This window comes from Halichoeres trimaculatus, unplaced genomic scaffold (assembly GCF_033239565.1).
Source record: "Halichoeres trimaculatus isolate MK-OKI-2021-1 unplaced genomic scaffold, fHalTri1.1 fHalTri1_scaffold_15, whole genome shotgun sequence".
Classification (NCBI taxonomy): Eukaryota; Metazoa; Chordata; class Actinopteri; order Labriformes; family Labridae; genus Halichoeres; species Halichoeres trimaculatus.
Genome location: NW_027437193.1, coordinates 479007 through 490996, shown reverse-complemented (window position 1 = coordinate 490996; position 11990 = coordinate 479007). Strand labels below are relative to the sequence as shown.

General features: G+C 44.8%; 1 protein-coding gene across 4 annotated transcripts in view; it reads right to left on the bottom strand.

Moving 5' to 3' along the window:
* efr3a (EFR3 homolog A (S. cerevisiae)) overlaps nucleotides 1-302 on the bottom strand; it is an 82951-nt gene extending 82649 nt beyond the window's left edge. For 3 of the 4 annotated variants that reach the window (XR_012599617.1, XR_012599618.1, XM_074687955.1), the window contains exon 1: nucleotides 174-302. The gene's annotated coding sequence lies outside the window, so the exon portion shown is untranslated. Of the gene's footprint in view, nucleotides 130-173 lie in introns of those variants that run through there. The other variant, XM_074687956.1, reaches the window with a different exon arrangement.
* Between the last annotated feature and the right edge of the window lie 11688 nt (nucleotides 303-11990).

The following is an 11990-nucleotide window of genomic DNA, read 5'->3' as shown; positions in this document are numbered from 1 at the left end:
GCAGGGACCGACACTGACCGACAAACCCTGAACGTTACACACACAGGAGGAGTTAGCAGCGGAGGCTAACGGCTAACAGCCCGAGCACACACACTAACACACACACTGACACACTCTGACACACACACACACTCTGACAGAGGACGGTGAAGAGCCGGGAGCGGAGGACATACCTGCAGGTAAACAGCAGACAGGCAGATTAACTCCCACACATTACTACACAGCTTCCTGTGACACACACACACAACACGGAAGTGTGTGTGCAGGCGCAGTTCAGAGGAACACACACACACAGGAACACACACACAGGAACACACAGGGGGAGAGCTAATTTTAACAGGCTGCTGCTGCAAAGAGCTGTCGGTGTGATTAGCTCCAGTGAGGCTGTGCAGGAAGATGTTTGTGTCAGAAATTAACGATTTCACCTGAATGTGTCACAAACACTTTGTTCCCTCCGTCACAGCTGGAGCTCAGAGCCTCATCCAGGTGAGACAGCTTCAGCCTGCAGGTGAGGAAGAGGAGGAAAACACTTCTCCTCCACCAAAACATCCCTTTGATTATAAATCACTATGTCACATTAACCACAGACACCCTGTCAAACTAAACTGTTTTTGTTTTTTCAAATTACAAAAAAAAGTATTTTCAGAGAAACAAGAAATGAATGAATCATTGAAAAATTAAAAAATTAAAATGTATTTTATTGAAAACAAACAGAAACAGTTACAGAGACTCAGTAAATGACAGTTTAGTGGAACATGTTTTATGACACATGTAAAGATGAAACTTAATAATAAAAAAAGAAAATATTGACACAACATTTTTATGAAAAACAAGCTAGGTTTCTCTTTCTAATAATATATTTACTGGATTCAAAAATGTACAACTTTACAACATTTTAAAAATATTTGATTCCAAAGAAACACACAAACAGATCAACAGTTTATAAAGATCTTTAATAACTTGGTGAAACTTTCTGAAAATTTCCTGGATGGTAAGTTTTTTTCCTTCTTCATAAAATACATTTTATTTTCCCAACATTATGTTTTTTGTTTTAACAAGCTTAATGCAAACACATCAATGCACGTAACTCAGCTATGTGCATAAAAACCAAACATCACTCAGGTACACAAACAAGGGTCAAAAAGCATAATAATAATGATTTCTGTGTGTAAAAACAAACAAACAAAAAGATTTAAGAAGAAAAAGGAAGAAAATTATATATATATATATATATATATATATATATATATATATATATATATATATATATATATATATATATATATTATTTTTCCTTTATATATAAATACATACATATATATACATATACATATATATATAAATATATATATATATATATATATATATATATATATATATATATATATACATATACATATATATATAAATATATATATATATATATATAGATAGATAGATAGATAGATAGATAGATATATAGATAGATCCACGTACATACACTTACACACACATATATATTTACATAAATACCCGCATACGCACACACATATTAGTGAACATACACATGTATCACATGTCAGTATAAGATGGGAAGTTAAGTTAGGACTCTAATTGTTGTTTTAAATCAAGATAGAGACAGTAATTATAATGATAGTTATGCTTACACAGATACATGTATAAATACATATATATTCAGAAATTAAGCAAATATATGTAATTAAATTAAAAAATTGATAAAATAGGAAAAAAATAAAAAAAATAAAATAAAGATATAATAAATTGAATAAATATGTATAGGATAAAAAGATAGTTCCTGTATTTATCAGGTGTTTAAGCTGGGAAGTGATCAAACTGATACGAAACAGACCAGTAAACAAATATCTGTTGTGGTAATCACAGAGGGCTAACTATTCTTCCTCAAATGCCTCCAACAGATGTAACATGTTTATTAAAATACATTTCTTAAACAAAAAAAAATAAATAAATAAATAAGTTTTTTATATTGTTAAAAAAAATTCAAGTTGCTCATTGTTTTATTTATTTATTTATTTTTTTGCATTGTTTCAGGTAGAGTTTAGTTATTTTTGTCAGACTGTTTCTGCTCTGTGTAAACTCATGTTATTTCTCTGGCTGGAGGTTTTTTGATCAGATCGCTGCTCGTCACAAACAGACGTGTCACAAACAGACGTGTCACAAACGTGTCACAAACACGTCAGCGGGGTCTCAGTGAGATCGTCCTTCCTCCTCTCCGCAGCAGCACGTCTGTTTTCATGAATCAAACGCCGTCTTTAGGCCACTGGCGCTGACTCTGTACACACTCCTGATGTCTTCGGTCTCATCTCAGCCTCTGGACTGAATCACTCTCATAACAACACCACTAATGATGGCGCCGAGGATACGCCGTCACTAAGACCCCCAATCAGACCCAAAGTGTCCATCAGGCGCTAATTATCTCCGTCGTTACTGAAAACACCCTCACAGCTGACGTCTGACTGCTGTGTGAGAAAGTGTGCTGCTTTTTAAGCTCTTAAGGACCTTTTCTGGAGCGGGCCGTGGACTCAGAGCTGATTAAAGGCTTTGTCCTCGCAGATGGTTCGCCGGGCGCCGTCAGAGCCGGACCACAAACTGCCGGGCTACAAATAGACCACAAAGTGTCGGTGCTGGAAAAAGAAAACAGGCTCATTGGATAAACATCCCAGAGCAGGGCTGTTAGCGTGCAGGGTGTGAGCACACAGGTTGGAGACGGAGCAGAGGGTGGAGGTGGATGCTGTCCTTAATGAGTAGCACCAACAGATGAAGCAGCTGACAGCAGCGAGCCGCAGACAGGAACACAGGCTTTTTATAGCCACATCAGCGTTACATAAGCAGGAAGGTGTTCACTCTGATTAATGAGACGTAGTTACTGTTAAAGCTGCAGGAGGGGGGGGGGGCTCACCATGACCAGGACCAGGTCTCAGGATGGACCAATCAGGGATCACTGAGGGAGGGGCTAAAGGTCGTCAGGGTCAGGGAAACATACACATACTGATGTAATCATGATGATTTACTGAGATAGGATCAAGTGGCTACTAAAAAATATGAAGCCTTGGCAGAAATGCTAAAAACTGCAGTTCCCTGAGTGTCCACTAGAGGCTGGAGCAGAAACAGCAGAGACTACATAAACACCCATTCAAAAAAGCAGATTCTAACGGCAGCATACAAAAAAAAACACATTTACAGCCTGGTTCAGGAAAACAGCTTCAGTCTGAAACGCTCATGTCTTCTGGACAGGAGGTGAATTCACACATTATAGAGACACACAGGTAGGTCACTCTGACACACAGGTAGGTCACTCTGACACACAGGTAGGTCACTCTGAGAGACACAGGTAGGTCACTCTGACACACAGGTAGGTCACTCTGACACACAAGTAGGTCACTCTGAGAGACACAGGTAGGTCACTCTGACACACAGGTAGGTCACTCTGACACACAGGTAGGTCACTCTGAGACACAGGTAGGTCACCCTGAGACACAGGAAGGTCACGCTGACACACAGGTAGGTCACTCTGAGACACAGGAAGGTCACTCTGAACCACAGGTAGGTCACTCTGGAAAACAGGTAGGTCACTTTAAAAACACAGGTAGGTCACTCTGGAAAACAGGTAGGTCACTTTAAAAACACAGGTAAGTCACTTTCAAAACACAGGTAGGTCACTCTGAGACACAGGTAGGTCACTTTAAAAACACCGGTAGGTCACTTTAAAGACACAGGTAGGTCACTCTGGAACACAGGTAGGTCACTTTCAAAACACAGGTAGGTCGCTTAAAAACACAGGTAGGTCACTTTCAAAACACAGGTAGGTCACTTTAAAAACACAGGTAGGTCACTTTCAAAACACAGGTAGGTTGCTTAAAAACACAGGTAGGTCACTTTCAAAACACAGGTAGGTCACTTTAAAAACACAGGTAGGTCACTTTCAAAACACAGGTAGGTTGCTTAAAAACACAGGTAGGTCGCTTTAAAGACACAGGAAGGTCACTCTGGAACACAGGAAGGTCACTCTGGAACACAGGTAGGTCACTCTGGAACACAGGTAGGTCACTCTGGAACACAGGTAGGTCACTCTGGAACACAGGTATGTCACTTTAAAGACACAGGTAGGTCACTTTAAAAACACAGGTAGGTCACTTTAAAAACACAGGTAGGTCACTCTGGAACACAGGTAGGTCACTCTGACACACAGGTAGGTCACTCTGAGACACAGGTAGGTCACCCTGAGACACAGGAAGGTCACTCTGACACACAGGTAAGTCACTCTGAGACACAGGTAGGTCACTATGAGACACAGGAAGGTCACGCTGACACACAGGTAGGTCACTCTGAGACACAGGAAGGTCACTCTGAACCACAGGTAGGTCACTCTGGAAAACAGGTAGGTCACTTTAAAAACACAGGTAGGTCACTCTGGAAAACAGGTAGGTCACTTTAAAAACACAGGTAAGTCACTTTCAAAACACAGGTAGGTCACTCTGAGACACAGGTAGGTCACTTTAAAAACACCGGTAGGTCACTTTAAAGACACAGGTAGGTCACTCTGGAACACAGGTAGGTCACTTTAAAAACACAGGTAGGTCACTTTCAAAACACAGGTAGGTCACTTTAAAAACACAGGTAGGTCACTTTCAAAACACAGGTAGGTTGCTTAAAAACACAGGTAGGTCACTTTAAAGACACAGGAAGGTCACTCTGGAACACAGGAAGGTCACTCTGGAACACAGGTAGGTCACTCTGGAACACAGGTAGGTCACTCTGGAACACAGGTAGGTCACTCTGGAACACAGGTAGGTCACTTTCAAAACACAGGTAGGTCACTTTAAAAACACAGGTAGGTCACTCTGGAACACAGGTAGGTCACTTTAAAAACACAGGTAGGTCACTCTGGAACACAGGTAGGTTAAGTCTTTTTTATTCTTAAAGAGAAAGAGATATAAACGAGATTTTAGGCCAAAATTATTTCTTCCTCACTGAAACGCTTCAGAGCCTGACACACCCACACACACACACACACACACACACACACACACACACACACACACACACACACACACACACACACACGCACACACACACTCAGCTCTGGAGGTTTACCTGAGAAGCATTCACACATGAAAGGGAACAGAGGAGTGTGCACTCTATAACACATGCAATCAATCTGTCCCTCACTTTAGACATCTCCACACACTCACACACACACTTACACACACACACACACACACACACACACACACACACACACACACACACACACACACACACACACACACACACACACTCTCCTCTGTGCAGAGCCCAGGGGTGGAGGTGAAAAGTGCTGTGGATGCCTCAGTTAGCACTTCAAAGGTCTGTGTGGGCGGAGGACAGACGCTCGCCGTGAGCTGCAGCAGCGCGTTGAAAGCAGCGACTTAACCTCCTCTGAAACGACCGTTTGAAGCGTCCGACAAACGTCAGATCAACTCTGACAGCTTTTTTACTCTGAGCCTGCAGGGAGACGGCGGTCCTGATGGACGGGGTCAGAGGTCACAGAGACCGTGCTGTGGGGCCTCTCTGTGTGAGGTTTCATCTCTGAGGTCGTATCGACGTGTTGGCCCAGGAGGACGGAGGCGTGTGGACGCCGCTCAGAGACTTCCTCTCTACTGAAGGATGAACGGTGACTCACTGTTTCTTTGTGAAACCACAAACTGTTGGATCCATTCAAGAAACCCAGGCCTTCGCTCTGGGCTCTAAATCTCCTGAAACGACCCTGGTTTCTGAGGCGTCTGCAGACCCTGCTCCAGTCAGAGCCGCCGGCTAACACTTCAGTTTTTGCTGTGTTTAAAAAACTACTCCTGACCGTGGAAACAGGATCATTTTAACTTAACAATGACTTCCTGTTTTCTGTGTTAACAGACTCCACGCTCCAGGATCTCTCTCCCTCACCTTTGTGCTCGTACGTACCTGATGATGAAGTTTCGCTCTGAAGCATCAGAGATCAGTCAAGTCCAGACTGAGCCTGACAAACCTGAAGGATGGCTTTACGAGCATGAACCGCTTATTTAGTCTCTGTAATAACTGCAGCTACACCCAGCCTGGATAAACAGAGTGTGAGAAGAAGCAAACTCTATGTGTCGTATATCTAGGTTAAAGATCACATGACCAGGATGTTCAAATCAGCATCCGGGCAGCTTTGATCTCAGGGGTCAGACCAGGCGTGTGCAACCTGAGGAGAGAGTCCAAAGACTGGACGTCCCCCCTTTCACTCCAAACCCAGAACGTGCTCCCAGGTCTCTGCAGAGGACGTGAATCAGTTACATCCACTGGACCAGGCACCAGACGTGTGCCCATCCTTTATTATCGTATCTTAGTCTGAGGATCCTGTGATTGGTGGTTCAGTCCCTGTTGGTTTCTGACAGTTTGCTAATTGTTGCCCCTGCAGGGCTGAGGTGGAGCAGCTGTATCATAATCCTGGAAACTCTCAGTTGGTGGCGCTGCTTCATGCCCGTGTTTAAAGAGACAAACGCAGATTTCGAGGCCTCACATCCGTCCTTCGCTCTCACTAATACCCAGAATGCCTTACACTGGAGGTGGAAACAGGTGAAAACATTTCTCCTCCATCCAAACTTTCAGCTTTAATCCCTTTCCAGACACCTGCAGCACAGAGAGCGTTAGCAGCAAAGGCTTCACAGGAAGTGGAGCTGTAAAAAAATAATGACTGAGAACAAACACAGTTCAGCTCCCGGTGTCGCGGCTGTCGAATGTGAAGGTGTCACAGTACCCGAGTCTCTGCGCTTTGGGCCTGGTTCTTCATCAGCGGGCTGAGAATAGCAGCGTTTAGATCTGAGGCGGGAGGTGTGGAGCAGAGAAAGCAGAGGGAAACTGAGAGATTAGAGGCTCTGTGTGGAGGAAACCCTGAGAAACAGCTGACACGCCTGAGACCAGGAATAATGAAGGATGAGGTGACAGCAGTGTGAATCAGACGCTGCTCTGAATGTTTAATTTTCACCTAAGAAAATACCCAGCATCCCCTGCCTCTCACCCTGTGTGTCATCACATTTATTATTAAAGTGTCTCACCAAAAGATCTGAGTTTTATTCAGAGCAGAGTTTTTGAAAGGGAGAAAACAGCAGTAGATGTGAAACCTGAAAAAAAAATCAATGACACAGAATTATACATCAAAAACCCAAACACAAACTGAAACAGCTAAAACGTGGGTCCAATGATAGTGGCTGGTTAGGGCCTGTGTCCACTGCTAGTGCATTATGAGAGCCTGTGACTTCTGAAAGTGCATGATTAGGGCCTGTGTCCATTTAAAAAAATGATTATTAGGGCCCGTGTCCATTAAAAAGATATTATTAGGACATGAGTCTATTAAAAAAACCCAGATAATTAGGGCCTGTGTCCAGTAAAAAAATAATAATAAGGGCCTGTGTCCAATAAAACTACAGGATTAGGGCCTGTGTCCACTGCTGGTGCATTATGAGAGCCTGTGACTTCTAAAAGGGCATTATTAGGGCCTGTGTCCATTAAAAATGATGATTAGGGCCTGTGTCCATGATTGGTGGAAGTTAGCATGGAGGCAGTGATACTGAAGATTGAAGCAGTGTTTTTCAGCACTGCTGGATCCAAACAGGTCGTTATAAGTGGACAGTGACCCAAGTGTTGTTACTGCCCCCTTGAGGTGACATGAGTCAGTGAGAGGGGGGGTCAGCCTGGAGAGGAAGTCAGTTTTTAGAGCTGTGTTATGTTGGAATGAGAGTATTGATGTGAGGACAGTGATTGAGGAGTCTGGACAGCTGTTTGTTGATGATGATGTGTAACGCCCCCTAGTGACAGCTGTTTGTACTTTTCCTCACAGTCGCCCTGACAGGTCGCTGAGACGAGCTGTGATACTGCAGAGTGAGGAATTAACTCCAACCACTGTGTGTGTGTGTGTGTGTGTGTGTGTGTGTGTGTGTGTGTGTGTGTGTGTGTGTGTGTGTGTGTGTGTGTGTGTGTGTGTGTGTGTGTGTGTGTGTGTGTGTGTGTGTGTGTGTGTGTGTGTGTGAGAGAGAGTAACAGTGAGTCATCGTCCACAGAGAGGAAGAGTGTGACCATGGACGATGATGGTCCTGGAACAGACAGGTGGAGTGACCACGGGTGTGTGATTACCTGCAGAGAAAATGGTACACACACACACACACACACACACACACACACACACACACACACACACACACACACACACACACACACACACACACACACACACACACACACACACACACAGGAGCCTGAACTTCACAGCTTCAGAAGATGTTTGGAGATGTCAGAGGATCTCTGTGCTGATTGGCTGTCGTAGCTCTGTGATTGACTAGAGACCAAACAAAAAGTGTGTCTCTACAATTTATTAAATGTCTGATTAGTTAATTTGTTTACATTTAATATAAAAAAAATCATGTGTGGAGGTTTTTCCTCCTGTCTGTTTGTTCTCCTGTAAGACCTCTTTGGTAGCTGTTCAGCTTCCTGTTAAAGAGGGGGTACCCTGCTTCAGTGTGTCTGTTAAAGAGGGGGTACCCTGCTTCAGTATGTCTGTTAAAGAGGGGGTACTCTGCTTCAGTATGTCTGTTAAAGAGGGGGTACTCTGCTTCAGTGTGTCTGTTAAAGAGGGGGTACTCTGCTTCAGTGTGTCTGTTAAAGAGGGGGTACCCTGCTTCAGTGTGTCTGTTAAAGAGGGGGTACTCTGCTTCAGTGTGTCTGTTAAAGAGGGGGTACTCTGCTTCAGTGTGTCTGTTAAAGAGGGGGTACTCTGCTTAAGTGTGTCTGTTAAAGAGGGGGTACCCTGCTTCAGTGTGTCTGTTAAAGAGGGGGTACTCTGCTTCAGTGTGTCTGTTAAAGAGGGGGTACTCTGCTTCAGTGTGTCTGTTAAAGAGGGGGTACTCTGCTTCAGTGTGTCTGTTAAAGAGGGGGTACCCTGCTTCAGTGTGTCTGTTTAAGAGGGGGTACTCTGCTTCAGTGTGTCTGTTAAAGAGGGGGTACTCTGCTTCAGTGTGTCTGTTAAAGAGGGGGTACTCTGCTTCAGTGTGTCTTTTAAAGAGGGGTACTCTGCTTCAGTGTGTCTGTTAAAGAGGGGGTACTCTGCTTCAGTGTGTCTGTTAAAGAGGGGGTACCCTGCTTCAGTGTGTCTGTTAAAGAGGGGGTACTCTGCTTCAGTGTGTCTGTTAAAGAGGGGGTACCCTGCTTCAGTGTGTCTGTTAAAGAGGGGGTACTCTGCTTCAGTGTGTCTGTTAAAGAGGGGGTACTCTGCTTCAGTGTGTCTGTTAAAGAGGGGTACTCTGCTTCAGTCTGTCTGTTAAAGAGGGGGTACCCTGCTTCAGTCTGTCTGTTAAAGAGGGGATACTCTAAACCTCCTTTTTTAAAATAGTACCATACCTTAGCCAGATGATGATAGTGTTGCGCTCAGCGCTGATTCAGAGCTGGACGATGTTTTCCTGAAAGATTTTCCCACAGATCCACACACAGATAAAGAAGGAGCTTTGATTTATCCACCTCCTGTCCACAGTCTTGTTTCTCCCTCAGAGGACGATCTTATTTGTCTGATTGATTTTAAACTCAGCTCTGTCAGTGACGGCCTGTGGCTGCTTGGTAAGAAACACAGAAAAATCCACAGAAACTTTTTCTGCTGCAGAAATTAATCCTTAGGCTTCTTCTGCTTTAACCACAGGAGGAATTATTCCTGTTTTTAGCACGAGGTGTGTTTGAAAGTTAAAGAGCACCTGTTTATGACCAGTATGAGATGCCTCCTCTCCTCCTCCTCCTCCTCCTCCTCCTCCTCCTCCTCCTCCTGCTCCTCCTGCTCCTCCTGCTGTGCTGCACAGATAAAGAGACATGTACAGTTACCATCTTTCTCACCTTAGAGGGCAGAGTTGAGCTGCTGTCCTGCTGAGAGACGCTGCTCTCACACTCATCACACACAGTCCGCTCAGAGACCGCACAGAGCGCTCTGCTGTGACCCAATCAGATTAGGAGCAGGGCCTGATGGGACGGTGAGAGGAGCTGGACCTGGAGGAATTCACAAAGACAAACAACAGAGAGTCAGGCATGGTTTTTAGAGGGATAGATCCAACACACAGACTTTAGGGATCAGATAAAACCAGAACAGGGTCCTTCAGTGGAGAAGCTCATCAGATAGAAACAGGAAGTTACAACCAGGGAGATTAAAACAGAAATATGAAAAAAAGAAAATATAAACAGGAAGTTATAAACAGGAAGTCATAAACAGGAAGATTAAAGGTGGTGGTCGTCTTACGGACTCAGTGGTTTGGACTCAGTGGGTTGGACTCAGTGGTTTGGACTCAGTGGTGTTGACTCAGTGGTTTGGACTCAGTGGTTTGGACTCAGTGGTTTGGACTCAGTGGTGTGGACTCAGTGGTGTGGACTCAGTGGTGTGGACTCAGTGGTTTGGGCTCGGTGGTTTGGACTTGGTGGTTTGGACTCAGTGGTGTGGACTCACTGGTTTGGACTCAGTGGTTTGGACTCAGTGGTTTGGACTCAGTGGTGTTGACTCAGTGGTTTGGACTCAGTGGTTTGGACTCAGTGGTTTGGACTCAGTGGTGTTGACTCAGTGGTTTGGACTCAGTGGTTTGGACTCAGTGGTTTGGACTCGGTGGTTTGGACTCAGTGGTTTGGACTCAGTGGTGTTGACTCACTGGTTTGGACTCAGTGGTTTGGACTCACTGGTTTGGACTCAATGGTTTGGACTCAGTGGTTTGGACTCAGTGGTGTTGACTCACTGGTTTGGACTCAATGGTTTGGACTCGGTGGTTTGGACTCAGTGGTTTGGACTCACTGGTTTGGACTCAGTGGTTTGGACCCAGTGGTGTGGACTCGGTGGTTTGGACTCAGTGGTTTGGACTCGGTGGTTTGGACTCAGTGGTTTGGACCCAGTGGTGTGGACTCGGTGGTTTGGACTCACTGGTTTGGACTCAGTGGTGTGGACTCAGTGGTTTGGACTCGGTGGTGTGGACTCAGTGGTTTGGACTCACTGGTTTGGACTCAGTGGTTTGGACCCAGTGGTGTGGACTCGGTGGTTTGGACTCAGTGGTTTGGACTCGGTGGTTTGGACTCAGTGGTTTGGACTCACTGGTTTGGACTCAGTGGTTTGGACCCAGTGGTGTGGACTCGGTGGTTTGGACTCACTGGTTTGGACTCAGTGGTGTGGACTCAGTGGTTTGGACTCGGTGGTGTGGACTCAGTGGTTTGGACTCGGTGGTGTGGACTCAGTGGTTTTGACTCGGTGGGTTGGACTCGGTGGTTTGGACTCAGTGGTTTGGACTCAGTGGTTTGGACTCAGTGGTGTGGACTCGGTGGTTTGGACTCAGGGATGACGTGGTCCGGTCTCACACCTGGACTCTCCTGTTTGCCTGGAGCTCAGATCAGACGTGGATCTCCTCTAGTTTTGCTCACAGACCTGATTTCTCAGACCCTGGTCCAGCCGGTGGTCAAACTTTAATGAGCTGTGAGGCTCTGGACTGTGAGAGCGTCTGAGTGAAGAAACATGATTTATTTTTGATTTGAGGCAGTTTGATGTTTCTGAGCTGAACTCTTTAACGCTCTGAAAGTTTGAGTTTCTCTGTAAAGAGCGTGAAAACAGCCTGAGGCTACTTTTCCTTTTAAAGAGGATTAAAGTGACGAACACTTCGTCAGTGCACTCAGTGGAGCATCTCTGATTACACACAGGAACAGGATCAAGCAGAAAAAGAAAAACTGCTGAAAACTTTCACTGCTGCTTATTTTACTGAAATTCAACGTTCAACCAGCTAGTTCCTGTTTCACCGTTTATCTATTTCTGTTTCTTTCCTCCGTATCAGGACTTTTATTTTGAAATGTTGAAAGGAAGCAGCTGTTCTCTCTGAACACAGTGCAGGGTAAACCTCCCATAATGCTTTGCAGCTCTGTGCAGTTGGCTCTTGTTTTGTGTCTGGCTCTGATGACGAGCTGTGAGCGTCCCCCGT